This window comes from Stegostoma tigrinum, chromosome 1, assembly GCF_030684315.1.
Source record: "Stegostoma tigrinum isolate sSteTig4 chromosome 1, sSteTig4.hap1, whole genome shotgun sequence".
NCBI classification, from domain to species: Eukaryota; Metazoa; Chordata; class Chondrichthyes; order Orectolobiformes; family Stegostomatidae; genus Stegostoma; species Stegostoma tigrinum.
In genome coordinates this window covers 11153087-11173672 of record NC_081354.1, presented here as the reverse complement: position 1 = coordinate 11173672, position 20586 = coordinate 11153087, and the positions used below count along the sequence as shown (strand labels likewise).

General features: G+C 59.7%; 1 protein-coding gene across 3 annotated transcripts in view; it reads right to left on the bottom strand.

The window, feature by feature from the left end:
* The window catches only part of aimp1a (aminoacyl tRNA synthetase complex interacting multifunctional protein 1a), a 68398-nt gene that overhangs the window by 46420 nt on the left and 1392 nt on the right, over positions 1-20586 (bottom strand). Inside the window, exon 1 of one of the 3 annotated variants that reach the window (XM_048531921.2) lies at positions 7675-7868. The exons of the other annotated variants lie outside the window; for them this stretch is intronic. The gene's annotated coding sequence lies outside the window, so the exon portion shown is untranslated. Of the gene's footprint in view, positions 1-7674; positions 7869-20586 lie in introns of those variants that run through there. 3 annotated transcript variants of the gene reach the window in all.

Sequence of the window (20586 nt, the reverse complement as noted above, 5' to 3'; positions counted from 1 at the left end):
TTTTGGAATATATCTATTCTGTGTAGTCTGACATATCCCTTTAAATGTCTCTACTGTAGCTCTGCAGAAGTGTCATTTAACCTAATTTGCAAATGTAATGTAAATCTAATGTACAATATGCATCCTTTGCTTAAAGACATTACTGTCTGTCTTATTTTATTTTACTCCTTCAAACATATTTTAAAACCTCTGTGGAATCTTCTGTTCTCATTAGAGCAGAGAACCTACAATCTCAGGGTTTCCGGCCTCTCCACGTGAAAAATGTTCCTCATTCCAGGTAGGATTTTACTAAGTCTGGATGCGCAGAATTTTGTTGCAGCTGATTCTGCATTGTGTACACCACTGATAACCAAACTGTCAACGACAGTAAGGGGATACCTCATTTTAATATGTTGAATGTTGTGTTAGGCATTGTCTCGGATGCATCCTAACATTTAAGAACACTCGGGTGTAATGTTCACAACAGAGGCTTGCAGATGCCAGAGAAAAAGGAATGCAGAATTTGGCATTGGGAGAAGGATGACAAAGTTGGGAAGAGAAGGATCGTGAAGATTTAGGCACAAGATGAGTTTAAATTGAAGGCTTTGGAAGACTTGGAGGTAATGAAGGTCACCAATATTAAGCATAATAATAAACAAAAATTGGTATAATAAAATATGGAGAGCAGAATTTGAGAGGAACTCTGGTTTAGAGGCTAGAGTCGTGCTTTGCAAACTTTTTCCCCGTGTTACCCCATTGGGAAGCTTGAAAATTGACATGACTTCTCAGTGAAAAATGAGAGGTGGGAGGCTAGGCGGAAGCTACGAGTACGGTGACCTCTGACAAGTGAATAAAGCACAGCACAATGGTAGCTGTGGCTGTCTCAGAGCTCACAATCCCAAAGCTTTCAGCTCATAACACCACTTGGGGAAGCCCAAGGGTAGAGGATGCGAGGCTGACCGGAACAGCAATACAGTCAGAGAGTTTAGAGATGATAAAGGCATTAATGAGGGTTTCAGAAGCAGGCTGACTGAGTCAAGGTTGGAGGTACAGTAGATGATATTGTGGAAACTGTTGGGAAGCTGCTGGAAAGACAAGCATGACATTCTTCAATGACAAGACATTCAAGGACTGTCTGGAGATTGTGATAACTGTGTGAAACTCAAAACTGTAAAAGGAAACCTATAGTCTGATAAAATTATTATTTTTACTGGTCCCAGGCTCACCTGGAGGATAAACATCAACACAGGCTGGCTGATGCAATTGGCCCATTTCAAAGTTATAATTACTGTGTAATCAGTGTAAGCAAAAACAATAAATGTATTTTGTGTTAAACTAAAAGATATCATTGCAATATATTCAGTCAAGATGAAAATTAACTGAGCTGAATCAAATCCTCTGATTCTCTTCAATTAGCCTGGCTTGGTTTGATTGGATTTGTGGTTTGAAGAGGGAAAGCGTGAAAAAAATCTTAAGGCAGACCACAAACAACAAGAAATTTGAAATGTTATGGTACAACAGGCCAGAGCTTTTTTTAAAATTATACTTTACACGAAGAGCCGTGTTCAAGACTTAGAAATATTCATACACACCCTGCAATTTTCCTTGCAGGAAATAATTTTCATGATGTCACAAATGTTTATTTTTTTGCCATATTAAAATTTTAAATTTCAAGAAATAAAATCAGGATTTTGCTCAAAATATGAACCAGATGTTCAGTCCACGCAAAAAAGTGCCATATCATAAAGAAAAGATACTGTAAATCTGAAGTAAAAAGTATTACCAGAATTGCAGAAACTGGTTGACACCTGTGAAACAGGCTACGATAGTCCAAATCTGATGCAGCGTAAATATAACTTATGATTTGTCAGTACCCTTTGTAGCTGGCTGTTACGCATTGCATCTCAAACACACATAGTTTCTCCTTGTAAATCTGTTAAGTGCTTTCCAAGACTGTCACTCGTCTCTCAGTCTCACCTTTTCTAATGTTTCAATTACTTTATTTCACATGGATACAGCAGTTACCATAAAGCTGCTTTTTCCACCAAAAACCTTTTTACATAGTTTTTGCATAGAGACAACAGTAGACTGTCAGCATCTTATCCAATCTGTCAAGTGGTTAGCAACTATAGCTGCTCTTAAACAGATGCAGCAATCAAACCTTCACAAAACTGTCAAACACTTGTTTTCCCAAAAGTAACTTTGCATAAAAGCATTCAAATGCACACAGTTCATTTCAAACTCTGGGACTAAGAGCTCATTGCGCATCTCAGGTCTAATGCAAGATGTCAGGAGTCAGAATGCAAACACTAGACGCCGAGACCTTTTTCCCCTCCAAGATGCTTTCAACACACTCAAAACATTTGACAATGCAGATTTAAATGTGTTAGCGTCATCTAGTGGCAGATCTTCAGCATAACATCAGTGATAATGGGAACTGCAGATGCTGGAGAATCCAAGATAATGAAAGATGAACACAGCAGGCCAAGCAGCATCTCAGGAGCACAAAAGCTGACGTTTCGGGCCTAGACGGGCTCTCTGATGAAGGGTCTAGGCCCGAAATGTCAGCTTTTGTGCTCCTGAGATGCTGCTTGGCCTGCTGTGTTCATCCAGCTTCACACTTTATTATCTCAGCATAACACCAATGAGCACGCTATACATTGGCAGCACATTCAAGCATACTGAACCTTTTGCAAGTTGTTAAAATTGAAATCATGCTGATTGGCATAATTTTACTCAAATCACATATCAAATTAAAAAGAATATCACTAGGTTATGCTTCATTCCTCTTATATTTCACTTGTTTTGCAAGAAGTAATTTAGATTGATAACAATAACAACGCAGAGGCACTTGCCATCATTTCCCAGGTTACCTGGCACTTTAGTCTTTAAAGCTTTACTTACGGCTCCCACAATGACAGTAAACAAATCCAGTGGTTGGTCTGGTACCCATCCAATCAGACCAGGATGCTCGTACCTTCAATCACTATGGGGTTAATTGAGAAGAGACAACAGCACCATTGCTTCAGTCTCTGAACTAGCATAACATTGCTCCAGATCCAGATTTTCCAATGGCTTCATCTAGAAATGGTGTTTCATCAGTAATAATCAAATTGCTATGAGCATTCACAATCTAGGTCTTGTGGGCCACAGATCGAACGTAAGCTAATGTCTTCAGAATGGAGTGAAATCAAAACTAGCAGTTGCTGGCAGTGAAGAACAGTTATAAAGGATGGTACCATGACTGAATGTTACATAGACTAGCAATATTTGAAACAAGCTACCATGATTTTCCATTTTCAACAGACTTCTTTCCCCCTCTCCTTTACAGTACCATTCTTTGGTGTCATTCAAAATAATGCAGTGTAATTTAAATTATACTTGACATAATTTTGAAATATATACATTATGTGAAAAGATTGTTGAGACTTCCAATTTTGATCCACTTCTTAAAAAAAGCCTAAGCTGTAATTCATTTTTTGTATTTGCTATTTAGTGAATTTTAAATTTAAGAAATATTTTTCACTAATTTCAGAAAACTACTTTACAAGGTGCAGTACCATTACCGCTATCAAGTTGTTTTACAAAAAAACACATTCTTAAATTGGACCGATCACATTGGTTTGTTGCTTTCCACGTATTAAGGAAAATAAAATTAAAGTTGTGCACAAGTCAGGGATTCTCAAATACTCAACATATTTCTAGTTCTCCAGTTTAAAAATTGTTTTTAAGTTTCTCATGCCTCTGTGAAACTTATCACACATGTTCTTTTCTGACCTCTTTCAATTTAGAAATACATGACAATCAGTTCCTCTGATTTTTGTTATTTTTCCTTCCCTCTAATTTTGACCACCCATAACTTCACACGGCGGACTGAAATTCCACAACTTGAGAATCAAACTGTTCATTTACTATTAGGCTGTCTTCTGGAAGACCAGAACTGTGCCACCTTTGTTCCATTTACCGTTTTCTTTTTCCAAAATTAACCTTAACTGTATGGTAGCGCTCAAAGAATCATAGAGTCAGGCAGCATGGAAACAGCTTTTGGTCCAAAATGTCCATGGCAACCAAAATCCCAAACTACTGCCACTTGCCTGAGCTTGGCCCATATCCTTCCAAACATTTCTTATTCATGCACTTATCCAAATGTCTTTTGGATGTTGTAACTGTGCCTGTGCCCAGCACTTTCTCTGGCAGTTCATTCCACATATGAACTATTCATGTAGAATAAAAAATTGCCCCCATGTCTTTTTCAAAATCTTTCTCCTCTCACCTTAAAAATATGCTCACTAGTCTTGAAATCCCAACCCTGTGGAAAAGGCACCTGCTATCCATCCTATCTATACCCTTCATGATTGTATAAACCTCAATAAGGCCAGCCCTCAACCTCCTACAATCCCTAACTATCCTCTCTCTCCCCTTAAAAATCAAACCCTCCATTCTCATTCTTTTCTGAACCCTCTGTAACTTAATAGCAGGGCACCTCGAACTGGAATAGTACTCTTGAAGAGGCCTCATCAACATCCGATACAACTTCAACATGACATCCCAACTCCTATACACAAAGGTCTGAGCAATGAAGGCGTGTGCGCTAAATGCCTTCTGAACCACGCTGTCTATGCGTGATGCAAACTTCAAAGAATTATGTACATGAACTCCTAGGCCTCTCTGTTCTGTATCGCTGGCCCTACCTTTAGTTGAATAAGTCCTGCCCTTGGTTGCTTTATCATAATGCAAGGGCTTGCATTGATCAAAATTAAACTCCATCTGCCATTCCACATTGCATTGATCCAACTGATCAAAATCGCTCTGTAATTTTAAACATCCTTCTTCACTGTCTGTTATCCACCAATGTTGGTGTTATCCACAAACCTACTAATATGCTTTCTGTATTCTCATCTCAATCATTTATATAACTGACAAATCAATGCGTACCTAGCACCGATCTGTGAGGCACACCACTGGTAATGGGCCTCCAATTTGTCAAAACTTTCCACCACCATTCTGTCTCCTGCTGTTAAGCCAATTGTGTATCCAACTGGCAAGCTCACTCAAAAACCCAAGTGATCTACCTTTACTAAAACGTTTACCATGCAGAACCTTGTCAAAGACTTTGGTAAAAGCCCTAGGAAACAACAATAACCACTCTGCCCTCAATCGTCTTGGTTACTTCCTCAAAATAAACTCCTAGAGTTAGAGACGTCATGGGCTCAAGAGTCACGCTTGAGATTCAAGTACATGACCTTCTGCTGAAATTGCAGTGTGGTATTCAGAAACTGGGAAATTGTTGGATGGGCCCTTTCAGATGAAAAAGATAAAAAAGGTAAAGTCAACACAGTCTTACCATACCATTAAGCTACTCTCTCACAATTGTGGCTGGTTTAACCACAGGGCGACCATGCCTTGGACAAGGGTAAAGGCAGAGATGGAGTGTGCTTCAAGGGTAACCTCAGCTAATGCGGGACTTAAACGTGTGCTGATGGCATTACTCTGCATTGCAAACTAATCATCCATCCCAATGAACTAGGTCCCTCTTACTCTAACAGATACAGAAGATCATACAATGCTATTTGGATCGGTCTGGGTTAGCTCTCAGCAATTCCTGGAGAAGGTTCTCTCTCAATAATAATCACTGGGACAATCTAACTGGTTATTTAGCTCATTGTAATTTGCAGGAGTTTCATATGCTCAAACTGAATGCTGCATTTGAATACATTAAAATACTCCAGATTTCATTAGTTGTCTACAAAGCACTTCTACATCCTGAGTATGTTAAAGTTTATATAAATATATATTTCTTTCAAGTCATGCAACTGGATTTTTTGAGACACCCTCCTGAACGCACATCCTGGCTGAGTGTGTGTGTCAGTTTGGCCTGTGTATATAATGTACTAATGACATGATGTTACTTCAGGACAGCACTGCTATTTGGCCAGCCTGATGGTCCTCTCCCCAGACAACTAGTGTAAGCTGTACTGACTGTGGTTTAAATAAAGCTGTCTTCTTGATCATCCACTTTAAAAAAAAGTCATCACTGTAAATGATTATTTCGAGACTCATACTTTGAAAGTCACTAGCTGAAGAATTCATAAGTAAAGTAAAATTGGCTTTAAATTTTGGGTGATTTATAGACTTGATTAAACTGGAGAATTTATATCTGGTGTATAATAAATTTGAATACACATATTTCATTTTTGGTAAGGAAAACAAATTTGTGATCGCCCTATTGCAACTTTTACCCATTGTTTTACATTTCTTTCTGCCCATCATAAGTGGCAATTACTTGCTGGGATAAAGCTTTTAGTAACCTTGAAATGTCTTACTATTTTACTGCTAAGGACTTTACAATTGAATTCAATTCTATTATCACTGAATATCAGTAATGGAAAGTTATCAGAAGCAGCTAGATAGATAGCTAGGTTCTTTCTTCTACTGTATGGGCGGAAGCCAATTCCAATGCCACTTCCAGCCTGCAGCTGACATTAACTAACTCAGCATAGAGCAAGCATCAAATCTAGAGAAGTTCTGATTTTACTCTGTGTCAACAGCAAGTGTTTTTTGGAGCAGAGTGTGTCAAGATCACAACTGAAAATAACAGTGTGACTAAACTTTAGAATCTCCAAGTGAACTTGACCAAAAACACTACAGTTTCAGTACAATTCTGGAATATACTCTGTTTTTATTTTCTGTGGCTTGACTTTGGGTTTTCCACACAGAACAGAAAACACAAGTAGCGTGGCACTAAGTACTGCGTTGTACCATGTGTATTTAATGGTACACTATTGTTTGGCTTCAAGATTTCTGATGTCTCTGCACAGCTGTTAGATCTGTTCAACAGGCAGACACAAACATAATGTCTTTAATTTTTGTCATCCCTTGCACTAAATACCACATTGACTAATGGTCTTAAGACTCCTTTTTACAGCAAAACTTTACTGATGCCAGCACTTTTATTTTCCATAAACAAAATACAATGCAAACACGGTCTCCTCAGAAACATAATTCTAGTCTTCTCTGATCATGCAAAATTGGATAAATCTGATGTATTTTAATTACTTCCTTATATTGATTCTCTTTCCTGCACTTGACTGGAGGCATTACTCTTACACTGAATCACATTCTCAAGAATCTCAAAATACCTGACAAAATAAAAGAAATCTGTTTACATTTTATTCTTCCATTTGCACTATGCATAACATTACATGTGAAACGCAATGTAAAATATCCCTGTTCAGAAATAAGGTCAAGATCAATTGCTGCCATCCAGCAAAAATACAAATGTATGTCTGATCAAACAATAATTCATGGTATTCCAAATTACTGAATATATAATAGAGGCATCTGCAAAATATTAATTACTAAATTATTCCTGTTGCATAATGAGTTTATGCAACCATATATATACACTGACTATTCAACCCATAGGTAGTATTATGACCAATAAATATTACAGCTGGTCAGAATTTTTTAAAAAGTACTTTGTAAGAGTGAACTCAGGATTTAGTACACAAGATACAATTTAGTTTTCCACTTTTGAACTTCAACACTAACAATGAATCATTTCCAATTCTCCATATCAATGCCCTATACATTACTGGAGAAAACAGGTTTTAACATTGTTCAAAAAAATTGGTAGCCAATCATCAGATGTTCTGCAGAAAATATACAACACTATAAGTAAACACATCTAATTACCTAAAACAGTAAGAATTCCAGGGATTTAGTTGATTGAAGACTTGTATGTTGCTCCTACAGTCTGCTGTGTCACAAGAAAACACTGTTCAATCAGTTCCCAGCAAAAACACCTATTCAAGTAGTGAACCAACTACAAGTCATTCCTCCAACGAAAATTTAAGGGAGAGTTTTGTAACTTTCATAAGTAAGGCAACTCCAATAAGATGGCAACATGTGCATGTCTATAAATAGTTTCATGTTATCTGAAACTGCATTCCTAACATGGTACCAGTCATATCAACCTATACTCAGACACCAGCTGGATCACTACAATTTAAAGCATTCCATTGGCAGAGGACATTTCAGACATCTTTATATGTATTTTTTCAATGTTTTCATTTTGCAGGATGTGGGTGTCGCTGGCTGGCCAGCATTTATTACCCGTCCCTAATGATCCTTGAGAATGTGGTGGTAAGCTTTCTTTTTGAACCACTGCAGTCCAGGGCTTCAACCCAGCGACACTGAAGGAACGGTGATTTATTTCCAAGGCAGGAAAATGAGTTGCTTGGAGCAGAACTTGAAGGTGCTGGTGGTGGTGCCACACACAGCTGCTGCCCTCGTCCCTCTGAATGGAAGTGGTTGTGGGTATAGAAGGTGCTGTCTGAAGATATTTGATTAATTTCTAGCCTCTGACCCATTCTTATAACCACTGTTTATGTGGTGAGTCCAACTGAGTTTCTGGTCAATGATAACCCCCAGGACACTGACAGTGGGGGATTCAATGATGGTAACACCATTGAATGTCAATGGTTGATGGTTAGATTCTCTCTTATTGGTGATGGCCATAGCCTGGCATTTGTGTGGCATGAATGTCACTTGCCACTCGTCAGCCCAAGCCTGGTATTATCCAGATCTTGTTGCATTTGAACATGGACTCCATCAGAATGAGGAATCACAAATGGTGCTGAACATTGCACAATCATTGGAGAACATCCCCACTTCTGATCTGAAGATGAAGGGAAGGTCATTGATGAAGCAGGTGAAGGTGATTGGGCCGAGGACACTACCCCAAGGAACTCCTGCAGAGATGACCTACAGCCGAGATGAGTGACTTCCAACAATCACGATCATGTTCCTATGTGTCAGGTATGACTCCAAAACCACCAGAGTTTGCACCCAGTACCTAGTGATTCCAGTTTTGCCTGGGGTTCTTGATGCCTTACTTGGTCAAATGCAGCTTTGATGTCAAGGGCTGTCAGTCTCACCTCACCTCTGGAGTTCAGCTCTTTTGCTCATGTTTGAAATAAGGCCATAATGAGGCTGTGAGTTGAGTGCCCCTGTGGAACCTAAACTGGGCATCACTAAGGAGGTTATTGTTGAGTAGGTGCTGTTTGATAGTACTATTGATGACACCTTCTATCACTTTACTAATGATCAAGAGTAAACTGAGGGGTGGTGACTGGCCGGGTTGGATTTGTCCTGCTATACATGTACAGGGACATACCTGGGGAATTTTCCACATTGCCGGCTATAAGCCAGTGTTGTAACTGTACTAGAACAGCTTGGCTAGGAGAACAGCAAGCTCTGGAGCACAAGTCTTTGGTATTATTGCCAGAATGATATCTGGATACTGCAAAGGCTATGGGCCCTGAGTCTCAAACCATTTCTAGATATCACCTGGAGTAAATCAAATGCCTGAAGGCTGGTATCTGTAATGCTGGGGATCACTGGAGGAGGTGGAGATGAATCATCCACTCAGCAATTCTGGCTGAAGATTGCTGAAAAAGCCTTAGCATTACCTTTCGCACTGATGTGCTGGGCTCTTCCATCATTGAGGATGGGGATATTTGTGGAGCCTCCTACTCCTCCTCCAGCGAATCGTTTAATTGTCCACCACCATTCGCAACTTGATGTGGTTGGATTGCAGAGTTTAGATCTGATCCACAATTGTGCCATCACTTAGCTCTGTCTATCACTTGCCGTTTGGCATGCATGCAGCCCTCTTTGGTGGCTTCATCACGTTGACACTTCATTTTGAGGTATAGCTGCTCCTGTACTCTCCACTGAGCCAGGCTTGGCGGTAATAGTTGAGTGGGCCGCTCTACTCACTGTAAAGCACTAACTTTCATAAGGTAATTACAACAAGGGAGGTCACCAATACATTGTAGTATACCCACACTGCTCCATCCAATTGCACCTTAAAACAATTAGAGCTTTCATCTCCATTATTCTACGCGAGAATCCAGTCTATGAATGAATTCCTCAACTTCAGTACGAAATTTACTTTTTACTTACCTGAGCCTATGATTCATACTTGCAGTTATTTTAACCATTCTGCTCAGGCACTTAGGAGGTGGTGATGGTCCAGTGATATTATTACTGGACTGTTAATCTAGAGATCGGGCTAATGCTCTGGGGACCCGGGTTCGAATCCCATGAAGGCAGCATGTGAACTTAAAAAAAATTGGAATGAAGAATTCGCTGATGATCATGAATCAATTGTCAGAAAAACCCAACTGCTTCTCTATGCTCTTTAGGGAAGAAAAATGCCATCTTATCAGTCCTGGCTGACATGTGACTCCAGATTCCTAGCAATGTGACTGACTCTTAACTGGTAATTAGGGATGGGCAATAAATGCTGGCCTCGCCAGTGACATCCTCATCCCATAAATAAATGAATAAAAAAGAAACAAAATGCAGTGACATGTCCAAGCCAGGTGAAACTTGAACTGAGAGCTCTGACGCAAAGGTAATGCGCTGCCACTGTGAAACAAAACACCTGGCACCTTTCCTTGCATTCCAAATTAATCTTTTGCACACCTTTTGCTATATACTTTGGTAAGATTACATCTGAAGTTTACATCCCAATTTTCTTCAGGGATCAGAACCTTTCGCATCAAATTCTTGTCACAGGCACCACGACAAAACATGAATCTCAAAAATGCTCTAACCAAAGGATGACAGCTAATCATGACTTTAGTCGACTGTAGTTCAACACTCAACTGGCTTTTTTATTTATTCAACATCTCCAAAGCAAATCACTGGTGAGTTGTTAACATGTGCCTTTTTCACCTTTGCCTTATACACGTTAACACTATTCACTCAGTTCATGTGTTGCCCATATTTCATACCAATTTTGCTCTGCCTATTTTATGTAGCTAATTCTGTAGGGCGGGGGCGGGGGCGGCGAGCGGGGGCGGGGGGCGGGGGGCGGGGGCGGGGGGCGGGGGCGGGGGGCGGGGGCGGGGGGCGGGGGCGGGGAGCGGGGGCGGGGAGTGGGCGGAGCGGGGGAGGGCGGGGGGAGGGCGGGGGTGGGCGGGGCGGGGGGGCGGGGGAGGGCGGGGGGAGGGCGGGGGTGGGCGGGGCGGGGGGCGGGCGGGGGGCGGGCGGGGGGCGGGCGGGGGGCGGGCGGGGGGCGGGCGGGGGGCGGGGGCAGGAGCGGGGGCGGGGAGAGTGGGGGCGGGGAGAGTGGGGGCGGGGAGAGTGGGGGCGGGGAGAGTGGGGGCGGGGAGAGTGGGGGCGGGGAGGGGACAGTGGGGGCAGGGGGGGTCAGTGGGGGTGGGGGGGGAGGACGGGGGAGTGGGGGCGGGGGGGGGAGGGGGAGTGGGGGCGGGGGGGGGAGGGGGAGTGGGGGGGGGAGGGGGAGTGGGGGGGGGAGGGGGAGTGGGGGAGTGGGGGCGGGGGGGGGGACAGGGGGAGTGGGGGCGGGGGGGGGACAGGGGGAGTGGGGGCGGGGGGGGGACAGGGGGAGTGGGGGCGGGGGGGGGACAGGGGGAGTGGGGGCAGGGGGGGGACAGGGGGAGTGGGGGCGGGGGGGGACAGGGGGAGTGGGGGCGGGGGGGGGACAGGGGGAGTGGGGGCGGGGGGGGGGACAGGGGGAGTGGGGGCGGGGGGGGACAGGGGGAGTGGGGGCGGGGGGGGGACAGGGGGAGTGGGGGCGGGGGGGGGACAGGGGGAGTGGGGGCGGGGGGGGGACAGGGGGAGTGGGGGCGGGGGGGGGGACAGGGGGAGTGGGGGCGGGGGGGGGGACAGGGGGAGTGGGGGCGGGGGGGGACAGGGGGAGTGGGGGCGGGGGGGGACAGGGGGAGTGGGGGCGGGGGGGGACAGGGGGAGTGGGGGCGGGGGGGGACAGGGGGAGTGGGGGCGGGGGGGGACAGGGGGAGTGGGGGGGGGGAGTGGGGGGGGGGAGTGGGGGGGGGAGTGGGGGGGGGGAGTGGGGGGGGGGAGTGGGGGGGGGGGAGTGGGGGGGGGGGAGTGGGGGGGGGGGGCGGGGGGGACAGTGGGGGCGGGGGGGACAGTGGGGGCGGGGGCGGGGGGGACAGTGGGGGCGGGGGCGGGGGGGACAGTGGGGGTGGGGGTGACAGTGGGAGAGTGGGGGTGGGGGGGACAGTGGGAGAGGGGGGGTGACAGTGGGAGAGGGGGGGGACAGTGGGAGAGGGGGGGGACAGTGGGAGAGGGGGGGGACAGTGGGAGAGGGGGGGGGACAGTGGGAGAGGGGGGGGGACAGTGGGAGAGGGGGGGGGACAGTGGGAGTGGGGGCGGGGGGGGGACAGTGGGAGTGGGGGCGGACAGTGGGAGTGGGGGCGGGGGAGGGACAGTGGGAGTGGGGGGGGGGACAGTGGGAGTGGGGGGGGGGGGACAGTGGGAGAGTGGGGGGGGGGACAGTGGGAGTGGGGGCGGGGGGGACAGTGGGAGAGTGGGGGGGGGGACGGGGGGAGAGTGGGGGGGGAGAGTGGGGGGGGGAGAGTGGGGGGGGGAGAGTGGGGGGGGGAGAGTGGGGGGGGGAGAGTGGGGGGGGGGAGAGTGGGGGGGGGGAGAGTGGGGGGGGGGAGAGTGGGGGGGGGAGAGTGGGGGGGGGGAGAGTGGGGGGGGGGAGAGTGGGGGGGGGGGAGAGTGGGGGGGGGGGAGAGTGGGGGGGGGGAGAGTGGGGGGGGGGGGAGAGTGGGGGGGGGGAGAGTGGGGGGGGGGAGAGTGGGGGGGGGGGAGAGTGGGGGGGGAGGAGAGTGGGGGGGGAGGAGAGTGGGGGGGGAGGAGAGTGGGGGGGGAGGAGAGTGGGGGGGGAGGAGAGTGGGGGGGGAGGAGAGTGGGGGGGGAGGAGAGTGGGGGGGGAGGAGAGTGGGGGGGAGGAGAGTGGGGGGGAGGAGAGTGGGGGGGAGGAGAGTGGGGGGGAGGAGAGTGGGGGGGGACAGTGGCAGAGTGGGGGGGGGAGAGTGGGGGGGGACAGTGGGAGAGTGGGGGGGGGGGAGAGTGGGGGGGGGGGAGAGTGGGGGGGGGGAGAGTGGGAGAGTGGGGGGGGGACAGTGGGAGAGGGGGGGGGGACAGTGGGAGAGGGGCCGGGAGGGGGACAGTGGGAGAGGGGCCGGGGGGGGGGACAGTGGGAGAGGGGCCGGGGGGGGGGACAGTGGGAGGGGGGAGAGTGGGGGGGGGGAGAGAGTGGGGGGGGGGGAGAGTGGGGGGGGGGAGAGTGGGGGGGGGGGAGAGTGGGGGGGGGGAGAGTGGGGGGGGGGAGAGTGGGGGGGGGGAGAGTGGGGGGGAGGAGAGTGGGGGGGGACAGTGGCAGAGTGGGGGGGGGAGAGTGGGGGGGGACAGTGGGAGAGTGGGGGGGGGGGAGAGTGGGGGGGGGGGAGAGTGGGGGGGGGGAGAGTGGGAGAGTGGGGGGGGGACAGTGGGAGAGGGGGGGGGGGACAGTGGGAGAGGGGGGGGGGACAGTGGGAGAGGGGCCGGGAGGGGGACAGTGGGAGAGGGGCCGGGGGGGGGGACAGTGGGAGAGGGGCCGGGGGGGGGGACAGTGGGAGAGGGGCCGGGGGGGGGGACAGTGGGAGGGGGGAGAGTGGGGGGGGGGGAGAGAGTGGGGGGGGGGGAGAGTGGGGGGGGGGGAGAGTGGGGGGGGGGAGAGTGGGGGGGGGGGAGGAGTGGGGGGGGGGAGAGTGGGGGGGGGGAGAGTGGGGGGGGGGAGATGGGGGGGGGAGATGGGGGGGGGGGAGATGGGGGGGGGGAGATGGGGGGGGGGGGAGATGGGGGGGGGGGAGAGTGGGGGGGGGGGAGAGTGGGGGGGGGGAGAGTGGGGGGGGGGAGAGTGGGGGGGGGGAGAGTGGGGGGGGGGAGAGTGGGGGGGGGGAGAGTGGGGGGGGGACAGTGGGAGAGTGGGGGGGGGGACAGTGGGAGAGGGGCCGGGGGGGGGGACAGTGGGAGGGGGGCCGGGGGGGGGGACAGTGGGAGGGGGGCCGGGGGGGGGGGACAGTGGGAGGGGGGCCGGGGGGGGGACAGTGGGAGGGGGGCCGGGGGGGGGACAGTGGGAGGGGGGCCGGGGGGGGACAGTGGGAGGGGGGGCGGGGGGGGGATGGGGGCGGGGGGAAGGGGGGATGGGGCCGGGGGGAAGGGGGCCGGGGGGAGGGGGGATGGGGCCGGGGGGAGGGGGAAGGGGGGATGGGGGAGGGGAGGGGGGATGGGGCCGGGGGGGAGGGGGAGGGGAGGGGGATGGGGCCGGGGGGAGGAGAGTGGGGGGAGGGGGAGGGAGAGTGGGGGGAGGGGGGGGGGAGGGAGAGTGGGGGGGGGAGGGGGGAGGGAGGGGGGGGAGGGGGGGATGGGGCCGGGGGGGAGGGGGAGGGGGGATGGGGGGAGGGGGGATGGGGCCGGGGGGGAGGGGGCCGGGGGGGGAGGGGGGAGGGGGCCGGGGGGGAGGGGGCCGGGGGGGGAGGGGGGAGGGGGCCGGGGGGGAGGGGAGGGGGGATGGGGCCGGAGGGGAGGGGGAGGGGGGAGAGGGGGGATGGGGCCGGGGGGGAGGGGGCCGGGGGGGAGGGGGCCGGGGTTGGAGGGGGCCGGGGTTGGAGGGGGGAGGGGGCCGGGGGGGAGGGGGGAGGGGAGGGGGGATGGGGCCGGAGGGGAGGGGGGAGGGGGGAGAGGGGGGATGGGGCCGGGGGAAGGGGGGATGGGGCCGGGGGGGAAGGGGGGAGGGCGCCGGGGGGGAAGGGGGGAGGGGGCCGGGGGGAAGGGGGGAGGGGGCCGGGGGGGAAGGGGGGAGGGGGCCGGGGGGGAAGGGGGGAGGGGGCCGGGGGGAAGGGGGAGGGGGAGGGGGGGGAGGGGGGATGGGGCCGGGGGGGAGGGGGGAGGGGGGATGGGGCCGGGGGGGAGGGGGGAGGGGGGAGAGTGGGGATGGGGCCGGGGGAGAGGGGGGATGGGGCCGGGGAGAGGGGGGATGGGGCCGGGGAGAGGGGGGATGGAGAGGGGGGATGGGGCCGGGGGGGGGGGCGGGGGGGGGGATGGGGGCGGGGGGGGGAAGAGGGGGGATGGGGCCGGGGGGGGGGGAGGGGGCCGGGGGGGGGTGGGGGAGGGGAGGGGAGGGATGGGGCCCGGGGGAGGGGAGGGATGGGGCCGGGGGGGAGGGGAGGGGGAGGGGGGATGGGGCCGGGGGGGGGGGGGAGGGGGGGAGGGATGGGGCCGGGGGGGGGGGGGCCGGGGGGGGGGGTGGGGTGGGGGGGGCCGGGGGGGATGGGGGGTGGAGGGGGGGGAGGGGGGGATGGGGCCGGGGGAGGGGGGGGATGGGGCCGGGGGAGGGGGGGGGATGGGCCGGGGGGGGGGATGGGGCCGGGGGGGGGGGGCGGATGGGGCCGGGGGGGGGCGGATGGGGATGGGGATGGGGCCGGGGGGGGAAGGGGGAGGCCGGGGGGGGGGGGATGGGGCCGGGGGGGGGATGGGGCCGGGGGGGGGATGGGAATGGGGATGGGGCCGGGGGGGGGGGGGGGGAGGGATGGGGCCGGGGGACAGTGGGAGTGGGGGCGGGGGGGGACAGTGGGAGAGTGGGGGGGGGGACAGTGGGAGAGTGGGGGGGGGACAGTGGGAGGGGGGGGGGGACAGTGGGAGACGGGGGGAGAGACAGTGGGAGGGGGCCGGGGGGGGACAGTGGGAAGGGGGCCGGGGGGGGGGACAGTGGGAGGGGGGCCGGGGGGGGGGGGATGGGGGCGGGGGGGATGGGGCTGGGGGGGGGATGGGGGCGGGGGGGGAGAGGGGGGATTGGGGCCGGGGGGACAGGGGGGGATGGGGCCGGGGGGGAGAGGGGGGATGGGGCCGGGGGGAGAGGGGGGATGGGGCCGGGGGAATGGGGCCGGGGTGAGAGGGGGGGGGGGGAGGGAGGGGGGATGGGGGGGGGAGGGATGGGGCCGGGGGGGGTGGGGAGATGGGGGGATGCGGCCGGGGGGGGTGGGGAGATGCGGCCGGGGGGGGGGGGGGGGATGGGGCAGGGATGGGGCCGGGGGGGGGGGGGGATGGGGCCGGGGGGGGATGGGGGGATGGGGATGGGGGGGGAGGGGGCCGGGGGGGGGGGGATGGGGGGGGAGGGGGATGGGGGGGGATGGGGGGGGGGGGGATGGGGCCGGGGGATGGGGCCGGGGGGGAGGGGGGATGGGGATGGGGCCGGGGGGGAGGGGGGATGGGGCCGGGGGGGGATGGGGGGGGGCCGGGGGGGGGATGGGGCCGGAGGGGGGGGGGATGGGCCGGAGGGGGGGGGATGGGGCCGGAGGGGGGGGGAGATGGGGGGATGCGGCCGGGGGGGGGGGGGAGATGGGGCCGGGGGGGAGATGGGGCCGGGGGGGGGATGGGGCCGGGGGGGGGATGGGGCCGGGGGGGGGATGGGGGGGGAGGGGGCCGGGGGGGATGGGGGGGGAGGGGGGGGATGGGGAGGGGGGGGATGGGGCCGGGGGAGGGGGGGGATGGGCCGGGGGAGGGGGGGGATGGGGGGGGGATGGGGGGGGGATGGGGGGGGCCGGGGGGGGATGGGGGGGGCCGGGGGGGGGATGGGGCCGGAGGGGGGGGATGGGGCCGGGGGGGGGCTGGGGGGGGTATGGGGCCGGGGGGGGGAGAGGGGGAATGGGGATGGGGCCGGGGGGGGGGGGGGAGGGGGGAGGGATGGGGCCGGGGGGGGGGGGGGACAGTGGAGTGGGGGCGGGGGGGGACAGTGGGGGCGGGGGGGGACAGTGGGAGTGGGGGGGGGACAGTGGGAGTGGGGGGGGGGACAGTGGGAGTGGGGGGGGGACAGTGGAGTGGGGGGGGGACAGTGGGAGTGGGGGGGGACAGTGGGAGTGGGGGACAGTGGGGGGGGGACAGTGGGGGGGGGGGACAGTGGGGGGGGGACAGTGGGGGGGGGGACAGTGGGGGGGGGGGACAGTGGGGGGGGGGCGGGGGGGGACAGTGGGAGTGGGGAGAGTGGGGGGGGGGAGAGAGTGGGGGGGGGGGAGAGAGTGGGGGGGGGGGAGAGAGTGGGGGGGGGGAGAGAGTGGGGGGGGGGAGAGAGTGGGGGGGGGGGAGAGTGGGGGGGGGGGGGAGAGTGGGGGGGGGGGAGAGTGGGGTGGGGGGGACGAGTGGGAGGGGGGGGACGAGTGGGAGGGGGGGGACGAGTGGGAGGGGGGGACGAGTGGGAGGGGGGGACAGTGGGAGGGGGGGGGACAGTGGGAGGGGGGGGACAGTGGGAGGGGGGGGGAGACAGTGGGAGAGTGGGGGGGGGACAGTGGGAGAGTGGGGGGGGGACAGTGGAAGAGGGGGGGGACAGTGGGAGAGGGGGGGGAGACAGTGGGAGAGGGGGGAGGGACAGTGGGAGAGGGGGGAGGGACAGTGGGCGGGGAGGGACAGTGGGCGGGGGGGGACAGTGGGCGGGGGGGGACAGTGGGCGGGGGGGGACAGTGGGCGGGGGGGGACAGTGGGCGGGGGGGGACAGTGGGAGGGGGGGACAGTGGGAGGGGGGGGGACAGTGGGAGGGGGGGGACAGTGGGAGGGGGGGGGACAGTGGGAGGGGGGGGGACAGTGGGAGGGGGGGGACAGTGGGAGGGGGCCGGGGGGGGGACAGTGGGAGGGGGGACAGTGGGAGGGGGGACAGTGGGAGGGGGGACAGTGGGAGGGGGGACAGTGGGAGGGGGGCCGGGAGGGGGGACAGTGGGAGGGGGGCCGGGGGGGGGGACAGTGGGAGGGGGGAGGGGAGGGGGGGAGGGGAGGGGGGGAGGGGAGGGGGGGAGGGGAGGGGGGGGGAGGGGGGGGAGGGGGGAGGGGGGGGAGGGGGGGGAGGGGGGAGGGGGGGAGGAGAGGGGGGGAGAGGGGGGGAGAGGGGGCCGGGGGGGGAGAGGGGGCCGGGGGGAGAGGGGCCGGGGGGAGGGGGGAGAGGGGGCCCGGGGGGGAGAGGGGGCCCGGGGGGGAGAGGGGGCCGGGGGGGGGGGGGGGAGAGAGGGGGCCGGGGGGGGGGGGAGAGAGGGGGCCGGGGGGGGGGGAGAGGGGCCGGGGGGGGGGGGAGAGGGGGGATGGGGGGGGGGAGAGGGGGGATGGGGGGGGGGAGAGGGGGGATGGGGGGGGGGGAGATGGGGCGGAGGAGAGGGGGGATGGGGGAGGGGGGGGATGGGGCCGGGGGAGAGGGGGGGATGGGCCGAGGGGGGGATGGGGGCCGGGGGGGGGGATGGGGCCGGGGGGGGGGATGGGGCCGGGGGGGGGGGGATGGGGGGGGGGATGGGGCCGGGGGGGGAGGGGGGGATGGGCCTGGGGGAAGGGGGGGAAGGGGCCGGGGGGAGAGTGGGGGGGGGGAGGGGGGGGGAGGGGAGGGGAGGGGAGGGATGGGGCCCGGGGGGAGGGGTGGGATGGGGCTCGGGGGGAGGGGAGGGATGGGGGAGGGGAGGGGGAGGTGGGATGGGGCCGGGGGGGGGGGGAAGGGGGAGGGGGGATGGGGCCGGGGGGGGAGGGGGGGATGGGGCCGGGGGGAGAGTGGGGGGGGGAGGGGAGGGGGGGGGAGGGGAGGGGAGGGGAGGGATGGGGCCCGGGGGGAGGGGAGGGATGGGGCCCGGGGGGAGGGGAGGGATGGGGGAGGGGAGGGGGAGGTGGGATGGGGCCGGGGGGGGGGGGAAGGGGGAGGGGGGATGGGGCCGGGGGGGGGGGGGGATGGGGGGGGATGGGGCCGGGGGGGGGGGGGATGGGGCCGGGATGGGGGGGGGGGAGGATGGGGGCCGGGGGGGGGGATGGGGCCGGGATGGGGCCGGGGGGGGGGGGGGATCGGGCCGGGGGGGGGAAGGGGGAATGGGGCCGGGGGGGGGGGAGAATGGGGCCGGGGGGGGGGATGGGGCCGGGGGGGGGGAGAACGGGGGGGGGATGGGGCCGGGGGGGGATGGGGCCGGGGGGGGGATGGGGCCGGGGGGGGGGGGATGGGGCCGGGGGGGGGGGGGAGGGGACAGTGCGAGTGGGGGCGGGGGGGGGGAACAGTGCGAGTGGGGGCGGGGGGGGGGAAACAGTGCGGGGGGGGGAAACAGTGCGAGTGGGGGCGGGGGGGGGGAAACAGTGCGAGTGGGGGCGGGGGGGGGGGAAACAGTGCGAGTGGGGGCGGGGGGGGGAAACAGTGCGGGGGGGGAAACAGTGCGAGTGGGGGCGGGGGGGGGAAACAGTGCGAGTGGGGGCGGGGGGGGGGAAACAGTGCGAGTGGGGGCGGGGGGGAAACAGTGCGAGTGGGGGCGGGGGGGAAACAGTGCGAGTGGGGGCGGGGGGGGGAAAACAGTGCGAGTGGGGGCGGGGGGGGGAAACAGTGCGAGTGGGGGCGGGGGGGGGAAAACAGTGCGAGTGGGGGCGGGGGGGGGAAAACAGTGCGAGTGGGGGCGGGGGGGGAAAAACAGTGCGAGTGGGGGCGGGGGGGGGGACAGTGGGGGCGGGGGGGGGGGACAGTGGGGGCGGGGGGGGGGACAGTGGGGGCGGGGGGGGGACAGTGGGGGGGGGGACAGTGGGGGGGGGGACAGTGGGGGCGGGGGGGGACAGTGGGGGCGGGGGGGGACAGTGGGGGCGGGGGGGGGGGGACAGTGGGGGCGGGGGGGGAGAACAGTGGGGGCGGGGGGTGGGGGAACAGTGGGGGCGGGGGTGGGGGAACAGTGGGGGCGGGGAACAGCGGGGGCGGGGAACAGCGGGGGCGGGGGGGGGAACAGCGGGGGCGGGGGGGGGAACAGCGGGGGCGGGGGGGGGAACAGCGGGGGCGGGGGGGGGAACAGCGGGGGCGGGGAACAGCGGGGGCGGGGGGGGGAACAGCGGGGGCGGGGGGGGGAACAGCGGGGGCGGGGGGGGGGAACAGCGGGGGCGGGGGGGGGGAACAGCGGGGGCGGGGGGGGGGAACAGCGGGGGCGGGGGGGGGAACAGCGGGGGCGGGGGGGGGAACAGCGGGGCGGGGGGGGGAACAGCGGGGGCGGGGGGGGGAACAGCGGGGGCGGGGGGGAACAGCGGGGGCGGGGGGGAACAGCGGGGGCGGGGGGGAACAGCGGGGGCGGGGGGGGAACAGCGGGGGCGGGGGGGGAACAGCGGGGGCGGGGGGGGGAACAGCGGGGGCGGGGGGGAACAGCGGGGGCGGGGGGGGGGAACAGCGGGGGCGGGGGGGGGAACAGCGGGGGCGGGGGGGGGAACAGCGGGGGCGGGGGGGGAACAGCGGGGCGGGGAACAGCGGGGGCGGGGGGGGGAACAGCGGGGGCGGGGGGGGGGAACAGCGGGGGCGGGGGGGGGAACAGCGGGGGCGGGGGGGGGAACAGCGGGGGCGGGGGGGGGGAACAGCGGGGGCGGGGGGGGGAACAGCGGGGGCGGGGGGGGGAACAGCGGGGGCGGGGGGGGGAACAGCGGGGGCGGGGGGGGAACAGCGGGGCGGGGGGGGGAACAGCGGGGGCGGGGGGGAACAGCGGGGGCGGGGGGGGGAACAGCGGGGGCGGGGGGGAACAGCGGGGGCGGGGGGGGAACAGCGGGGGCGGGGGGGGGAACAGCGGGGGCGGGGGGGGGAACAGCGGGGGCGGGGGGGGGAACAGCGGGGGCGGGGGGGGGGGAACAGCGGGGGCGGGGGGGGGGAACAGCGGGGGCGGGGGGGGGGAACAGCGGGGGGGGGGGGAACAGCGGGGGCGGGGGGGGGGAACAGCGGGGGCGGGGGGGGGAACAGCGGGGGCGGGGGGG